An 18,211-nucleotide genomic window follows, 5' to 3' on the forward strand; every position below is an offset into this window, starting at 1 on the left:
TCCGGAGTTCCCCTTTTCAATCATCCGGCGCGGACTTTTAAACAGTCGCTAAGTTTCTTCAATCCCCTCTACCTCGGTCCACCCAGTAGAATACATGGGTTCAGCACATTTAGTTGATGGGCAGGTCGCGTACGGTGGGTTAAAGTGTGGGTACTGCCACCTCTGACCAGCGTGGAAGAGTTGGGGGGGAGGTGGGAAATCTCCTCTGGGAGGGGCTCACTGCAGCGCTCTCTCGCGTAGATGCCCTGCTGCCGGTAGTCGCGTCAGCAGGACGTTGCAAGGGACACGCCTTTGACAAATATGTCGAAATTTCGATTTAAAGCTTTCGTGACTGCAGGGATTCATCTTCTTGGTTCTTTCGGTAAAGTCACGTAGAATGGAAATAATAAAATAATAAAAATAAAACATAATAAAAGACACTGTCTTTCCTACAGACCTGTTCTTCACCTGAGGACGGCTGCTTGCGTTGTGGCCGAAACGTCGTGAGAATTATTTTATTATGTTTTATTTTTATTATTTTATTATTTCCCTTCTACGTGACTTTACCGAAAGAACCAAGAAGAAAAATACGTCGAAAGTCAATCAATTACGCTTGTACTCTCCCAATAGGCTTGTCGTTAATCTGTCTGGGTAGTGTGAAATGTACGAAGTTAAAGTGGTCACAGCTTGGCGGAGTCTTATTTCATGATAATTTAACTGCAGTTGTTGTAATGCTTTAATCCGTCTTTTAGAAGTTACATAAGACAGTCCCGTATTTTGGAGCATATTTTACCAGAATAATGAGATATTCCACAGATGTGCAACTCATTGCCGCATCAATGGTTAAAGTTAAAATGATGTCGGGGAATTTCATTAAACAGGGGATTCGGCACAATTTCATCAACTCTAAGTGGGAATGATAGATAGACGCATTCGGTAATGTGACTGGGCCTGCCATATACACTCTGGCTTGCACTATACATCAAAATGCCATAACCGTGTGTCAAAACATTGAGTGTATGTTTTGGCATTATGTGCAGTGCATGCAAAGGACAGCAAAGCAATCGTAATGAATATATATAGTAAATATAGTAAAGAGTGCTCCATATCTACTGCTATGAATGTCTTCAAGACCATCACAATATTTTATACAGAATGTAAAAAAAAATGAAATCCATTTATCAAATCTGCTTAATGGTGCTATGCTATACAGTGCACTGAACCGGTACACCTACAATCCTGCAATTGAATCCCAGACTGTCACAGGACGTTGAACTCGATCTTAAGTGTAATAAAGTGATTGTCTCTGCCCGGTCGCCAATGAATACACATCAAAATGATGTCCTGCTTAACATTTGATGTTGATGGATAGGTGGCTCAGAGGTCGAATGGCCGAAGTGGCACTGCTGAGATCCGGGGTTCAGACGGACACAGCCAGGCACGACTAACATCGCATTCTCAAGTGTGGGTGAGTTGTCCCCAATGGCTGCACAAAACCCATCATTAAATGCGGTGTCAAACTTACCCTGGCCAAAGTCAAGCTCGGTTTGACTACGATTTAATGAACAATACCGTCCAGCAGGACATGTGGGAACGTGCTGGTAGTGTGCATCTTCTTATATATATAAAAGGGAAATTTGTGATTATGTGTGTCTGTTCAAAATGTTTAGAATACTTCCCGACATGCAACAAACTTGAAATTTGGCATGTGGGTAGCTTCTAGACTGTACACAATGCAAAACGTATAAACATAGACTTTTGTATATTTGGGGGGGGAGGAGAGTGGGGGGCGCAATAATGGATATATTTTGCACGACAAGTGAGTGGTGTCGTCACATCTGTGATGTCACCCGCATGCGGCAGCGTCACGCAGTGTGCCTGCTGACGTCACGCACCCCCCCCCCCCACCCTTCACGTAGGCCGTGTATAAATCCAAGACAAGAAGCCGGGTAGTAAAGCTAGCAATATATAATTGGAATTCATCTGAGAAGTAGTTACGTGATATCTACTTCTGCAGAACATGTTGTGACATGGGAGTATTGAGTTGAACTGTGAGAGTTTCAAACGGATTCATCCTCTCGTGAGATGATGCCAAGAGCACCATCGGAATAACTTCTGGTTTGTGAAAAAAAGAATCACATTTTGTGGTACCTAGTTTAGCCGAATCTTTTGTAATTTTATTGAAATATGCACAAAGGGAGCCAACTTGATCCACGTTGTGCTGCAAAGTGATTTTGTCTAATTACTCCGATTGGAACGTGATTTGAGCCCAGATTAATGATCACCAAGTGAATTTTGCTAATTCTGTTGAAATGAGAATTGAGCCTAGGTATGCAGCACTGAGTGGATTATGTAGAGACGGTTCATTAGGAAACATGTTCGTAATGTAATTCTTATCAGGCCCTCATAGTATATAAAGTTTGTACGGAATCCAAATTGCTGCCTCTAGCTCCATATCGCTGCTACATCTCTCTGTGCGCTGTGAAGAGAGGATCCATTGCCCAAAATGTCACCTTTAATATTTTTTTAAGGCAGTGTTATTGACAAATCTGAGCTTTTTGTCCCCTATACATCCTTAGATCACCTCTTGCTAGTTAGCCCGTTGCTTATAGAACAATGTCGTGTTGTCCGTCAGCATCTTCAATCTCCACCAGCTGTTTTTTGTTCTAACATTCAGCACACTTTGGAGCCAGTGTCTAGTTTATTTACCTTTTTTGTCTTTTCAAACTCAGCCTGCATCGTCTTCTGTTTTATTTAGTAGCCATCTAAGCGTCTAAATCTCATTCAGTTTAAACAGTGACCCATTAAATAAAGATGATCACTCTCAGATGAGCAGCCCTCTCTGCTCTCGCAATCACCGCCGTTCTGTATCCTTGCCGACACATTTCTTTGTTGCGATTTGTCAACTTTTTTCTCTGAGTTTTCAAGAGCGTCAAACATTTCCGAGCGTGTTTTTTGTTGTTTAAACACAAAAGGCATGTCAAAATTGTCAAACTTTCGATGCGTGGGAGTCTACATCCCCCACTCATTCACGAAGGCAGGTCTCAGTTCGACAACTACTGCGTTATATAACTTACATATCACGCAGAATTAATTAAAAAAAAACATTTCTGGAGAGTCCACTGGCGGAAACTTTACCTAATAATAACGCCACTCATGAGCACTTCGAGTCATCAATTTGCCTCGATGAATGTTTGCATATATGTTGAACTTCTTTCATACCGTACGTAGCCAACCGTGAGTAATGACTGGGGTGCCATTCGGCATCATTTCGTCGGCGCGGCCATTTCACTTTTAAACAGCCAAATTAACGTGAAACCCTACATTTATCTTTTATGTGCACAGCAAAATCCAGATCGCCGACTGTCTGCGCTTGAGAATGTTGTTAATCGTGGGTGGCAGTCTGGATTTGAAGCGAGACTCACAGTGGTGCCAGCTCAGCATTCCAACGTTACTGTCGCCTCCATGGAGCCATCCAACTATTCCCCGAATCGCGCTTTCTTGCCAATGTCCTTTCTACACGTCAAAGCCTGTAGAGTGTGGCCTGGAATCTATTGGAGTCATGATGAGCCAAGTGCATGATGGGGTTCCATACTGTGTTCCTCACCCTCTGCTCGGTGGTTACGTTTGTCCGCACACACGAAGCTGATTTTCATGAATCAACGGCTCGAGCTTAGAGACCTGTAATCAGAGGGGGATTGTGGGTTACAGCGTCAATTTTGGCCGCAGATCATCCCATCCGTCACAAAACAGAAAGACATTAACCATTCATATTATTGGTGTCGTTTGCATCACTTCCATATATGCCCTTTTGTTCACCCGCAAATATGTGAGTTCATGAATAACAGTTTGGATCGGAGGCTGGCTCTACACTGAGGACATGCTCCTGGCAAAGTTTATTCATACGAAGGAGACGTGAACTTCAGTGGCATATCCCATATTCTACCCAAAGTGGATGTTGTCGTCGTGGAAAATTGGTTAGCCTAGTGGACTCTGAATACTTGAGGTCATCGGTTTAATTCTCAGGAGCAGCATTTGAAAGAATGGTGCAATTTTCTTGAATCTCTCTGCTTCATCAAATTGGTAAACCATTGTGAGTTTAGTTGTGGGTTCTCACAGGCAGCGTGGAAGAGTAGGCCAAATACACCCTCTGGTAGGGCTCTCTAGAGCTCCTCTACGGGAGGCCCTTCCCCCAGCAGTGGCTTGAGCAAGCAATTTCAGGGCTGCACCTTGACCCCACCTACCACTTATCTCTCATCGATCTCTCTTCTATATCCAGCGCCTGCATCCATAGGCACAAACTATCCACTTGGTATTGGGCACCAGGCTAGCATCATGAAGCAATGGTTAAGTCTGTCCCTGTACGCGATTATTGCGAGGTTTGAAGGGAACGTGAGGATGTGTGAGCCTGCATTGCTCAAACCACTCTCCGCTGTCCGCTCCAGCACCCATCGAGTAATTGCTAGATATTAAATTCAGAAGAGTAACCAAGTGGGAAACTTTGGATTGTGTCAATGCAAACTAAGTGTGCCGTACGTATTGACACCGGATTACCCGTGAGATGTTGTCAGAAGTTTTTGAAAATGAGCTGCCCGTGACTTCAGCATGCGGTGCTGGTGCAATGGCGAGCACGCCAGAGTTGGAGCCCAGAGGTCGCTGCTTCAATCTGCTGGCAGTTGAAGCGACAGGCAAGTTCCAGCCTCTCCACCCAGCAAGGGCGTCACGGTAGCGAGATGTTAACTACCTCGTCTGGTGTACAGGAGGTCGTCGGTTCCATCCCAAACCCTGACGTCTGTTGTATATTTGGAGTGTGCATGTTCTCCCTGTGGTCGCGTTGATTTTCGTCCGGGTTTTTTCCTCCAGATTTACAGTCAACATGCCTTTACAGTATTTGGCTGCTATAATTTTTCACGTGATTAGCCACGTAATTCGGCTTTCATTGGTGGCCAGGTCGCTTCTGAAAGATAGCTATATAGCTCAGTGGTCTTTACTTTTTAAAATAAAAAAAAACATATAGTTTAGTTTATGGTTTAGTATCAATGGCTACACCACATTTAGTCCATTGGAAGGGATGGGTGTGGTGGGGCAAAGTGTGCGTGCTCCCACGTCTTCAACGATGTCTGGGCAGTGTGCAAGAGTAAGACAAACACCTCTACAGTTGTCTCTCGAAGAGGCCCTTTCACCTGCAGTGGCGTGAGCAAGCAATTGCAGGGCTGCACCTCTACCCTTGCTTTTTTTCATTCACCTTTTCACTATGATAAGGTATCTTGTCTGCAATGTGTTGTAATGGGTTGTAGACAGTACACACTTGAGAGAAATTGGCCTTTGCAGTGTCACAGATGAGATACATTCTGTGCTCAGCCTGTGGCACATTGCTGCCAGGGGCATCTGTGCCAAGTCAGAGAGGCAGATTTGTGTCGTGAGAATTCAGCGTTGGCACGGCGGGTTCCTGCGGTGCGTTTTTATTTATTTAAATTAAATTTCCTAAAACAACATTTGAGGACGTTTACGACGAAGGAAGCATTCGCCCGTCGGTACTGCGCGCCGAGAAGTTGGACGGCACGTGTGTGAATACGGAGCAGTGAAGAGGAATGTTCAGCAAGTGCCAGTCAGCTGCATGCAGAGGCCTCGTGTGGATGTGGGTTAGTGGGGTAGGAGGGTGGGGTGTGCTCTCTGGGTGCTTAACGGCTGCACTCGTCGAGGCCTTTATTGTTTCTTGCACCCGTAAGTTAGGCCTCTTTTAGTTGGCCGCCTTTCAACAATGGAAATGTACAACAATATTATCTTCCCAGATGTGCAGCGCTTGCCATTTTCAATGCAGGTGTAATTAATTAGCTCCGTATAACCCAGCTGCATTGAAGCAGCTCATAAAAGTCGTTACAAGTGAATATCACGCAAATGCAAACGGGCCCCATCAGCACATTTTATTTCGCTCACAAATGGTTCCTAATTCTATTATTTTTCACATCAAATTTCATCCCTACCCAGCCAGGTGGTTCAGCAGGGGAGCGAGGTGGCTCCTAATCGGAAATGTGCGAGTTCACATCCTGGCTGAGGTTTGACTCGGCCAGGATTGTTCTGTTGCGTGTAGTCACTTTAAGATGTTTCTTGTTCATGTTTTTGTTTTGTTGCGGTTGCACCCGAGTCAAGAGCCGCATGGCTCACAGGGTTATACCTAATCAATGAACTGAACTGAATAAATACATGAATTGAATCATCCATTGGGGTCGATAAATTAGTATTCAATTCTGCGGAAGTCGACAAGTGGTTATCCTACAGAGAGACTCACCCCTGCCAGAGCAATATTGAATTTCCATCACTGGGTCAGGGCTGTCAATGGAAGATGACCACAGCCTCAATGCTCATTTGAGCAACAAATCACTGCCTCCCCCCCCCCCTAAACCTCGCGCAAACTCCTCCACTCTGTGTGTGTGACACACACACACGAGGTGAAATCCCTGCCCGTGTGTGTGCGTGACACACACACACGAGGTGAAATCACTGCCCGTGTGTGTGCGTGACACACGCGAGGTGAAACCACTGCTCGCCGATTTACGTGCAAATGCATCCGCAACGATTTTCCCGTGCAAAAAAAAACTATTGGAGCCGCTTCAACCGACACTTGAGAGAGAGACAACGCGAACGAGGGGTGAGCAGTTGTACACGTGCAGTGCTCTGCGGAGGAGAGTCCGACGATTACGTGGGCAAATCGCGGACACGTGCATCGCCCCCCCCCCACTCTTGCAACTGAAACAAGCTGCGCCTGGTTCGGGGAGGGATTGTCGATGCACAAATGGGAACCGAAATGCTCTTCCGCGTGGCATGGGCAGTACGCTCAGCAACGTGGGACTATGAGAAAATAGCAAAGACCGAGTGACGTTGTACACGAGCGAGCGTTTGCAGGATGCATATTGCAGGATTCTCGTTACTATACAAGGTACGTTATCAATGCAGGCAAATACGATGGCGTAATCACTTACAACGGAATCTGCAGTTGCTTCCTCTATATAAGCCACACGCTCTCAGGACGCACGCTGCCTGGCTCAGAACACGATGGGCATCTGCGGCAAAGATCAGACGAAGCTTTGTCTGCTCGTCTGCTCCCAGTGAGGTCTGCTGGAGGAACACAGCTGATGATCCAAATCTCCCGTTATTTGGCATGCGTGGGCCTGTACCCCATGTAGATTTCCTTTGATAAAAGAGGGTTGTATTTTCTTTTAGTTATCGCATTTAATGCTCTCCTGGCTCAACATAAGTGTATTCTTTTTGCACCGCAGATGTGTTTACAGTAATTGAAATTTAGTAATTTTGATTTAATGACTGCAATGCGAAATGTAACCAGCTGATGACCATTAAATACCATTATGAACTATTCATGCACGCTATGCAACTTTTGATTAAATACCGTAAACGGTATAAACAAGAATATGTTAACATTTAAAGTCAAACGTGTTTGGAGGGTTGCCTTTAAGAATGAGAAAGTTTCTAGTGACTCAATACTCAAGGTTTTAAAAGTAAGGGAACATTGTTTAGCATTTTTTTTTCAAATGTCAATGTCAAAGTGACTTCCTGTTGACACTAGCACTGAGACAGCGGCGGAAATTCCTAATTCCCATGGTAGTGGCGAGTTTATCTGTCGGACAACAACTGTGGACTACTCCACGAAGTGGTACCTACTTTATCGACCCTGGAGGGATCATGGGTTGTATGAACAACCAACCAGGATTTAAATGTGCAAATGCCTCATTTATGCACAAGCCAAATTCACAAACACGCGCACGCAATACAGTGCACACACACAAAGACAAAGATCCCCCGTACAGCCTTAACAGACTGTTGTGGCAAGTGCTGTTAGCGAGCACCTATGAAGTTCGGCACGTCACACGAGGGGGGTTGGGTGGCCAGCACCACGACTTTGTCTCCCCAATGGCGATGTTGTGTACACACCGCACCAGGTACTCATTCGAGGCTGAGTCGACCTAAGAGAGTCCCAGGAGCGGTTCAGATAATGGTCACTGGTGTTGGCCGTGAGCGGGAATCGAAGACATCTTCACGCTCACACGCGCGCTGCATGGCGAACATGGGATGCGTTGACGTCACAGCACACAGGCATCCACGCAGTTGCCGGGCAACGAGGGCGCCCCGCCTCTCCATCCCCACCACCCCCGACCACCCCGAACCCCAAAACGCCACACCGGCCCCTCCCCTCCCCTCGTTGCGGCAGCAATCCACGTTTCATCGTCCAAACTCGCGCTCAGTTTCAAGCGGATTGGGGAACTTTTAATTGCTTTTTAGGAGATAAAAGTAAATTTGAAGAAGAAGAAAAAAACACCCCCATAAATGTGTAAATAATTACTCGATCCCTAATGCGATGTTTTCTTTTGTCTTTCTCTCTCAACGAAAACGAACATTGCCAGGATCACCTTCAAGTGCCGCGTTAATTCCCAACACTCTATGTATGTGTGCGATACTCGTGTTGTTGTTGTTGTGCCACCACCGACAACAAACGAATGAAACATTGAAGAGCACCGGTCGCTTCGCGTACTTGGCGTGCTGATTTAGCGAATCGCAGACGGCCCCTACTTGCCTGGCGGTCGCACCAACCTACTCCACCACATCTGTTTCCCATCAGAGCCAGGGTCCGCCTCTGCGCGGCGCGCAGGGCCTCCAACAAACAAATCGAAGAAAGCCCCCTTGTTTTGGTGGACTGTGGCGAGTGTTGTTAAGGTTGGCGGCGGCGGTGGTGGTGGTTGAACAAAGTGAGAAAGGTTGAAGCGAGCATGTGGGGGAAATGGGGCAGGATGGGTCACGGGGAGCGTGGCGAGGAGCTAGATTGTGACAAATGGGGGAGCTAGGGGGAAAAAATTAACCCGTAAAAACAAAGTTTTTCACTATAAATCCTTTATATGCGTGGCATCGGTTTTATTTTATTATTCATTTCTGTTTTCCTTGAGTAAGAGTTTCATTTTTATCACATTGGTATTTTAAATTAAATATGAAAAAAAATTCCTAAAAAGTGTAAAATTTAGGAAAAAAATTTTCACGAAAATAAATTGTCACGCACAACGAGTCTGTGTGCAAAATGTCAGCTCGATTGGATCACGGGAAGTGGGTTAAAAAACGACCGAAAGATTTGCACGGTCGTAAGCGCGCAAGCAAGCAAGCAAGTGAACTTAATATAAAGGATTTAAAAAGAAGACTAAAAGAGGCACAAGGCCACTGCGTAGGAGGTTGCTCACGGTGGCGCTGCATCGATGCCTTTCCTGGGGTCGTGTTACGCGCGGCGATCGGCACCGACGCCTGGCGTTTCGCTCCGCGCGCGTCATTTCCTGAAGTGGCTCCCCCCCGAGCGGAGCGAAACGTCGGACGCCGTGCCGAAAAATACGCGGCGCAGCACTCGGAATCGCGTCGTAGGGTGTCCATGAGCAATTCACAGCCGTGGCTCAGCGAGAGAGTTGCACGGCCCAGCAAAGGCAAAAGCCATCTGACGTCATCCAACCTTGTGCGTTTCACAGTTCAAGCTACAGAATACCGCCACTGCCGGATTCAGCAATCGAGATGCCCAAGCCGGCGAATGCATTTCATGTGAGAAATAGTGAATGCACAACCCGGTGAGCGGCATGCCCCATGGAGTGCACGCTGAAATGCAAATAAATCGCAATCGTCTGATGTAACGCGGGAGGCATTCTGGGTACGCGCGGATGCTGAGAGCCACGCCTGATTACCCACGCTAAGTGGGGTCATGATCATCATAAAGTGGTGCACTGTCGTACTTGCCCGATACAAATCACGTTTTAAACTGTCCGGATTTTCGCTGATGACCTATTGTGTAGTGACGGCACGGAGGGGAGTAACGCTATTACTCTCCGTGCCTGACATCTCCATATCACGATGATGAGGCCCCTTGAACAAAAAAATACGGTACCAATTTATTGATTCCTCTCATCAGCCAGCACCCACGCACCCCCCCTGCACCCCCCCCCCCCAGCATTCATTGCGCCCCTCCCCTACAGCCCCTCCCCCTCCGCACCCCCCAGCACACCCCCACACCCACCAATTAATTGCAAGCTACTTGCTATTCAGAATAGATCCAATTGATAGGCTGCCGGTTATTTAAACCCATTCATCATATACTGTTTTCAAAGCAAAAATTCCATTCAAAAATCGTAAATGTTAGAAAGGTGGCACGTGCCGATTGTAGAATCGGTGTGCGTGGTCAAAAGGGGTTTAAAAATCGGCAGCCTACCATTGGGCGCCACGGTGGCGAGGAGATGTTAACTATCTCGCCTGGTATACAGGAGGTCGTGGGTTCGATCCCAAACTTGGCGTCTGTATATTTGGAGTTTGTGTGTTTCTCCCCGTGATCGCGTTGATTATTTTCTCCGGAACCTCCGGTTTTCCCCTCCACACGCGCGCGTTTCAAGTAATTGGCTGCTATAAATGTCCACATGATAAGCCACTTCGTTGCGCTATCATTTGTGGCCAGGTGGCTTCTGAAAAAGAGCTCTACAGCTCAGTGGACCTTACCTGGTTAAATAAAGAAATCGTTCATAGTTTAAAATCAAGATTTATAGTTTAATTTATAAATCGATAGGGTTGAAAAGTGTGCTGAGATCACAGAGCCCACCACCTCCTTTGCCGACAGCCACCCTCCCTCTTCCCTCTCTACCCTATCCTCTCCCACCTCCCCTCTCCACGCTCCTTTATTTAAAATAAAAATCACGTTTTACAGCTCTTTGAAAATCCACCGTTGGACGAAAGCCTCTCCACTGCGCAGGGGTCGTTTCGCCGTACATTTGACCAATCTGGTGCAAATGCGGCTTTGGTGAAAGAGAGGGCCCACGACCGGTCCCTATGTTGGGTCGCGGGGGTTCACAGAGCCGTGCGCTAACCACGACATCAGCACTCCAGCCCACGGTCTGTTTACCATAACCCTATTCTCTGTTTTGACATCCCTGGCCCTCATCTTCACCCCCCTGCAACCTCTGTCCCCACCTTGTTGCCCCTCTCCCCTTCGACTCGCTTCAGCATCAGCATCATCATCATCCAATGTTCTCTTCTTCTCTCAATTAAACCCGCTTCCTCGTCGTGTTCGAGACGCGTCATGACAACAGTCGGCAGACGATGGGCAGAGAAACGACACGGAGTGGGGAGGCCTGGAGGAGGGAGCGACACGCGGAGGGAAGGGAAATCATCGAGTCCGGAGGCCATGGGCTGGACAGAGGCATCTGAAGGAAGGGGTGGAAGAGAACGTCGCTATTGTTAGCGGGGTAGCTGTCAACCTTATAGAATTCAGTTACAGGGATTCAATTACCCCTAAGAATCGGAACGTAACCTCATCACACGGTGACGTACGTTTGGAAATGATGCTGCAGTGGTCTTTTCCATTGATTTCATGAAAGACGTCATGCTTTGAATAATTCCCCGCACAAATAGCGTGCAATCTCGCTCTGTGACAAGCATGCTCGCAACCACACAAAGCCATAGTCGGGCAGGTGTCAAAATAGGGCCTCATTTTGCTCGTTTCATTATTTTTACAGTAACAATTTCCAGAATGAGCCGACAAACAACGCAGATGTCTGGCTTATAAACTCATCTGATTTTTTTCATGTGTACGTGCTCTTGGGTTTGACGACATTTGTACGGCTGTGTTTATGTGTGTCTACATTCACAATGCATCCTTTGCTGGCACAATGTGGAAAATGTTCTCCTGCAACTGGCGGAAAGATTTGAATTAGCCGAGTCGTACACGTTGACCTGCCTCCTCAGCTTGAATACGTTTTTCATGATAGACTTTTTTAACATCATTATTATTCATTCATTACGAGTGCATCGAGTGTGGTGCTACATTAAGTCCTCGTGTGTTGTTGTTGTTGTTGTTGTCAAGCATGATGTCTGGCACAATCGACACATCGGTGCGTCATACAGCAGCAACACAATAGCCTTGTAAACATGACGGACGCCGAGCCAAGGTCCGATGTTTACTGGGGCTATTATTTATTTATTACTTACATCATTTAGTCTCGTATGTTGTTCAAAACCAAGCTATACCGAGGCCACGCTCGGGAAGAGTTATGACCGTCCACGCTGCTCAATCCACACTGCATATGCCTGTCTCTCTGAATGATTTGCACGTCCACCATAACACCATAACATTGTCTCGCGACTGTCTGTCTCTGGCCTGTAGCACCAACACTCAGTGTGCCCAATGCGCTAAAATCAATCTTGAGAAAACCTCCCCCCCCTCTCCCTCGCACCTTCTTCAAACTCCAGACGTGTATCCCCATTTGTACAGCTGTCTTGAGTTGAGGTGACATTTTAGATGCTTTATGTAAACGGTAAAGCTGCAGCCCTGCTATTGCTTTCTTACGCCACTGTTTATTAACGGCCTACACGAGCGGAAGCTCTACAGTGCACCTGTAGAGGGTATTTGGCCTACTCTTCCCTGCTGGCCAGACGTTGTTTTTCTTGGAAGAGTCTCACACCCTTTGCCCCACCACGCAACCGACCTGCTGATCGACTTCATTATTGTGAAAGAGATTGGAATGTCGATTTCCAGCAGCTGGAACAGCTGCCAAGGAAAATGAGATCTGTCCCACATATGTGTTCACGGTTGTTGAACTTGGACTTATATTCTGGAATATGACAATACTTACGAAGTTATATATCAATTTACGTAACTTAAAACGTAACAAATATTGCACCTTCCAGTCGGGCGATCGCATCACGATCGGACTAGCTTACGCTATCGAAAGTCAGCGTAGTTGCATTGCCGTCAGTTTTGCACGTGACAGTCACTTTCCTTCTACAGGCAGCAAATTCTTGTCGGTCATTACAAGCACACTTTCATACAAAGTTGATGTCAAAGACTCCTTCGTGTTAATTATAAGAGTGTGTCGCTGCGACGTCACAGCTTATTCATAACAACTACGTGGGAGAGGGATGGCACGAGAGCTCGTGCACTGCCCTGCTACGAGCCTGGAAACCCGATGTTGATTCCCAGCCGTGGACAACGTGAGCGCTGAACGATATCTGAATCGGCCCTGGGCGCCCACTTCACCAACCCACACTGACCAGCACGGTGAAGTATGGTCAAACAACCCCCACGACAGACACAGTGTCGGGGAGGCGTTCACACAGTTGTGGATTGGCGAACGGCTCTAAATGATTCTGTCGGTGGCCAAGAAAACAAGACATCTTCTTGGTTCTTTCGGTAAAGTCACGTAGAATGGAAAAAAAAGAAACATAATAAAATAATTCTCATGACGTTTGAGCCACAACGCAAGCAGCCGTCCTCAGGTGGAGAGCAGGTCTGTCGAGTAGACAGTCTTACTCGACAGACCTGCTCTCCACTTGAGGACGGCTGCTTGCGTTGTGGCCGAAACGTCGTGAGAATTTTTTTTTTACTATTTCCATTCTACGTGACTATACCGAAAGAACCAAGAAGATGAATCCCTGCAGTCACGAAAGCTTTAAATCGAAAAACAAGACATGTTTCGGTCACCCTTGCTTGACTACCTTAGGACAATTGCTTAGCAAAGTAAGCATTAGACTTCTACAATATTAAATATGGGATACACGGAGATACATTCCTATGCAGATCTCAATTTTTTGATAACGTCTCAAAGTGCAGTCAAAGAGAGTTTCTGCTCGAATGAGATTCGAGGCGGTGCTCGTCTGCTGCTTGAGACAGCGGTGGAAGTTCCACGTTACTGTGGCATTTGCGAACCTCACCATAGGACAACCGCTTTTGACTTCCACACACACGCGTAAGCAATCGAGTTGTCGATCCCAGAGGGACAATGGGCCATGTCAAAAGCCAAATCGCTGAGCTACCTGGTCATGTTTATAGATGTCTACAGCTGAAATATTTATTTTTTCACATCTACATTCAACAGCTAAAATATATAACTATTTATCCAGCTACCACGTATTATTTTGCAGCAATCTATAGCATTGTGGTTGAGAAAGTGAATGTAAACTGTAACCGACAATTCTTAAATAAATAATCTTGGTCCTGCCCATAGGAAGCTGGCAAAGCCCCAAGTCGTGCAGACGTCGCCGTGGCGGCGGGGTGGAGGGGCCGCTGGCAATGCACGTGAGTGGCAGGTGGTGGCGTTCAAGTGTGCGCGTGTGTATGTGTGTGTGCGTGCGCGTGTGTATGTGTGTGTGTGCGTGTGTGTGTATGTGTGTGTGTGCGTGTGTGCGTGTGTGTGTTTGTGCGCGTGTGTGTGTGTATGTGTGTGCGCGTGTGTGTGTGAGTGCGTGTGCGTGTGTATGTGTGTGCGTGTGTGTGTGCGTGCGTGTGTGTATGTGTGCGTGTGTGTGTGTGCGCGCGTATGTGCGTGTGTATGTGTGTGTGCGTGTGCGTGTGTGCGCGCGTGTGCGTGCACGGAGCCAGGCCGTGGTTGAACGGCACCACGGGAAGAAGGAAGCGACTGGGAGGCCAGAGTCTCCTCGCAAGAGAATGGATGAATCAGCTCTTTGCAGTAAAAGTGCCGTGCAATCAAATTAACGAATTGACCTTTGTCCTCCATCCTCCGTGGTTTGCAGGACGAAGGGTTTTCTCCTTCTTTAGCACAAATCTCAGATTTACATGTGGAGGGTGGCGAAAGGCGCAGCTTCCCTTTGCGTTTATAAATCTATAGATGGTAGTGAGACGCTGTTAAAGAAATGTGCGTTTCGAGTATTTGACTGCTATAAATGTCCACGTGATTATTAAAAGCCACTTCGTTGAACGATCATTTGTGGTGAGGTCGCTTCTGAAAAAAGAGCCGTATAGCTGAGTGCAGCGAACCAATGACCATGCCGATTAGAAGTACTAATGTCTGATATGGCTATTGTTCACAATTGCATCCAATACAAAAAAAAACTGCAAAAATAAAAAATTATTTGGTTCAGTTAAAGATCATAGCTCGTGCTGTTTCTGAAGGACTCTTCAACTGCGGCACATTTGTTCCCGTGTGTGTGGCAGTGCTACAGTGCCAGGATTATTGACAAGTTTTAATGGGCATGCCACCATTAGAGAACGATAGATTGCAGAGCATCAACGCGTTCGGGCACGATGCCACAGAAGTCTTCGTTGAGGAGCTCAGACACACGTGGACAATATCTGCGCCATTGGGGTAAAACCACTGGCTTTGGACGATTGTACCCCGCGGTTAAAACATGGGAACGTGGAGTCTTCCCCGCATGAAGCCGGTTCCGTCCCACAGCTCAGGTTCACTGCCCGTTTCCCCTCTGCGGAAAACATCGCCGCATAGGAATCGGAGACGTTGTGAAGAGTCCCAGTCCACGCGTCCGGTGCTGTGAGAGGTGCCGGTTAGGCCGTACCGCCTTACACCGGCGCACGCTGACCAGCTCTCGTCCCCCGTGGGTACGAGGAGGAAAGGCGACGCCGGCCAACGCTGAATTGCATTGATCCACCTGGTCTCTGCACACGAGATGATTGGATCTCACCCTATCATCATCACGGATGCGCATTCCATTCATCGGCCGTCACTCCATCGTTATCCTTTTGTGACGTCGCTCACCGATTTCGGCGGTGACAGCAAGCAGGCGCACACACGTGTCACGTCACGTGACTGCGTATGTGGTTACCAGAACAGTTAATACCGGGGCCAACCGTTTGAAGACATTTGGAGCAAATGCCATTCTTGTTTCTGAGTTCAAACTGTTAATTTGTATGTTTCCCTCGCACTTAGCAGCTTTTATGCTGTTTAATTTTTCATTGGACATATTTCTAATACATATTTCATACTTGGCAGTTAACATTTGTTAAACACATTTTTCTCTTGCAATTGAGTAGGAATTCGAAAAATGTAACTGCAATGTACGGTATATGTTATATATCAAAACATTAAGGCAATTCTTTTTCAGTTCTGAAATATAATATTATTCTAACCGCCATGTGAAAATTGTTTCTACTGCTATGTATATCTTCGTATTTATTTGCATTCCTGAAATAAATACATACTTGGAGGTAATTATACGCATTTTAACCACGATTCAACTGAGTGAGGTTTAATTAGCTGCATCAGCTCCGCATGATTCCATTCCCATCTTGATTGCGCCCATACACAATACGCCACACTAACTGATTCACAGCAATCCATGCTGATAATGGCTTTTAAATGTATTTTACCGAAACATTGAACAGAAAGGGAAAGAAATTAATCTTTCAATCAAGACTGCTAGTTACAGCGCTGGTCTATGACATTTGGGATGCCGATGTCTATCATGTTTAGCACGCTGGCCTCGCAATCCAGAGGTCACTATTTCGACTCCACCCATGCAGCAGTTGACTCAATAGATACCCCACACAATGAACACCCCCCACAATGGACGTCTCGCCTCTGTCTGTCCACCCAGCAGTATAAATGGGTTCACAGTTAGTCGATCGACAGGTGACGTGTGGTGAGGTAAAGTGTGGGTACTCACAGCTCTACCAAAAATATCTGGCGAGTATTGAATAAAAGGCCAACTACTCTCTTCGAGACCCCTCTAGTTATAGCCCTTCCACTAGCAGTGGCATAAGCAACACATTGCACGGTTGCCCCTTTATGCTAATATTTTATTAATTCTCCCGAGTAGTTTTACTGCTAAGTGAATTTACGTAAGAAGTCATCGGGAAGCACTCTTATAACATGTAATTAAACGGAACAAATGGTCTAACGTTCAAGCATTGACAGCGCTTCGTAAGGAACTCGTATCAGCTTATTTGACAGATGCAGGTTTGGATATAGAGGCGAGGGATGTTCCAATCGCGTGGGGTGGAGTGGTGGCACAGAGGCCCGCGCTTCAGATCGATGCCCGGCCACGACTAACATCAGTGGTGAGTGATGTGTGAACCAGCCAGCCCCCTCCTCCATCTTTTCCCGCCCCCCCCCCCCCGCTTCATCTTTACCAACCGACACTGACCAGCGTGGTGAAGTATGGTCAAACAACCGACATGGAATGTAGAGGCCATCGTCCAGCAGCGCAATAACAACGGGCTGTAGATTATTATAATGATCAAACTTAGTGAGGATCACTCGTTACATGAGCTGAAGTGTGTATAGACTATTACCATTTTTAGAAGTACCAGTAGATTGTTGTGTGTTAACTCGCTGTGAATTATGGAAAATTGGTCGCTGCATAACTCAGAGAGACCTAGATGTTGAAAGCTCAGGGCGCGGCACCGCACTGCGTGGCACTCAAAGTGGGCGAAGTTTGATTTAGCCTTCAGTGTGGAAAATACGTGGCTTTTAATAGTGGAATATAATATGCATGTTTCTGCATCCAAATTTCCACACGGGGGGCCATGTGCTTGTTTTACATTTCACGAGAATTTCACTGCAGACATCTGCAAATCACATGGTATGGCCCACCACCGTTTGTTCCAGACAAACGCCGCACCACTGAACCCTGAAAATGTGACCAAGGAAATATTTTTGTTTAAATAATCAAATTGAACATTTGGAACGTGTAAGTTTTACATGTGTATATACACTTAATTAACTTCAAAAACGTTCTACAATGTCGGCCATTTACCGGTATGCGTGAGAATCGTGTTAGAAATCAGGCAGTCTAGAATTTATTTCACCAGTTGTGTCTGGACAGTTTTTAACCTATGCCTGAGATGAATCCTCGCGTGAAAGGCATGAATCAGTGCCTTTTTATAATCTAGAATCTACACGATCATAAACAAAAAAGACTAAATGTGAACTTTAACCACGTGACCATGTTTGTAGCAACGTTCGTCCGTGCTGTATTTTCTTCCTAACAACGGCCTCCTGAAATACCTCTCCTAAAAACCCCAGCAGCAGCAAGCAGCAACATGAAGTTTAACAGCAGACGCAAAGACTCGAATATACAGTCCACTGTACAGGGCATTCTTCCAGAGGCAGCCCTCCATCTTCTCCAGGCACAGGGCTACGGCTCACAACCACAACACACCCCCAATTCCTCTACCACGACACCCACCAATTCCTCTACCACGACACCCACCAATTCCTCTACCACGACACCCACCAATTCTTCTACCACGACACCCACCAATTCCTCTACCACGACACCCACCAATTCCTCTACCACGACACCCACCAATTCCTCTACCACGACACCCACCAATTCCTCTACCACGACACCCACCAATTCCTCTACCACGACACCCACCAATTCCTCTACCACGACACCCACCAATTCCTCTACCACGACACTCACCAATTCCTCTACCACGACACTCACCAAT

General features: G+C 46.6%; 1 long non-coding RNA gene across 1 annotated transcript in view; it reads left to right on the forward strand.

The window, feature by feature from the left end:
- The window catches only part of LOC144729525 (uncharacterized), a 33,236-nt gene extending 17,370 nt beyond the window's left edge, over nucleotides 1–15,866 (forward strand). The window contains exons 2-3 of the long non-coding RNA XR_013587718.1: nucleotides 14,007–14,077; nucleotides 15,243–15,866. This is a non-coding gene — a long non-coding RNA (uncharacterized LOC144729525). The remainder of the gene's footprint in view (nucleotides 1–14,006; nucleotides 14,078–15,242) is intronic.
- The last annotated feature ends 2,345 nt before the right edge of the window (nucleotides 15,867–18,211 follow it).

Source organism: Lampetra planeri, chromosome 33, assembly GCF_965212315.1.
Source record: "Lampetra planeri chromosome 33, kcLamPlan1.2.h2, whole genome shotgun sequence".
NCBI lineage: Eukaryota > Metazoa > Chordata > Hyperoartia > Petromyzontiformes > Petromyzontidae > Lampetra > Lampetra planeri.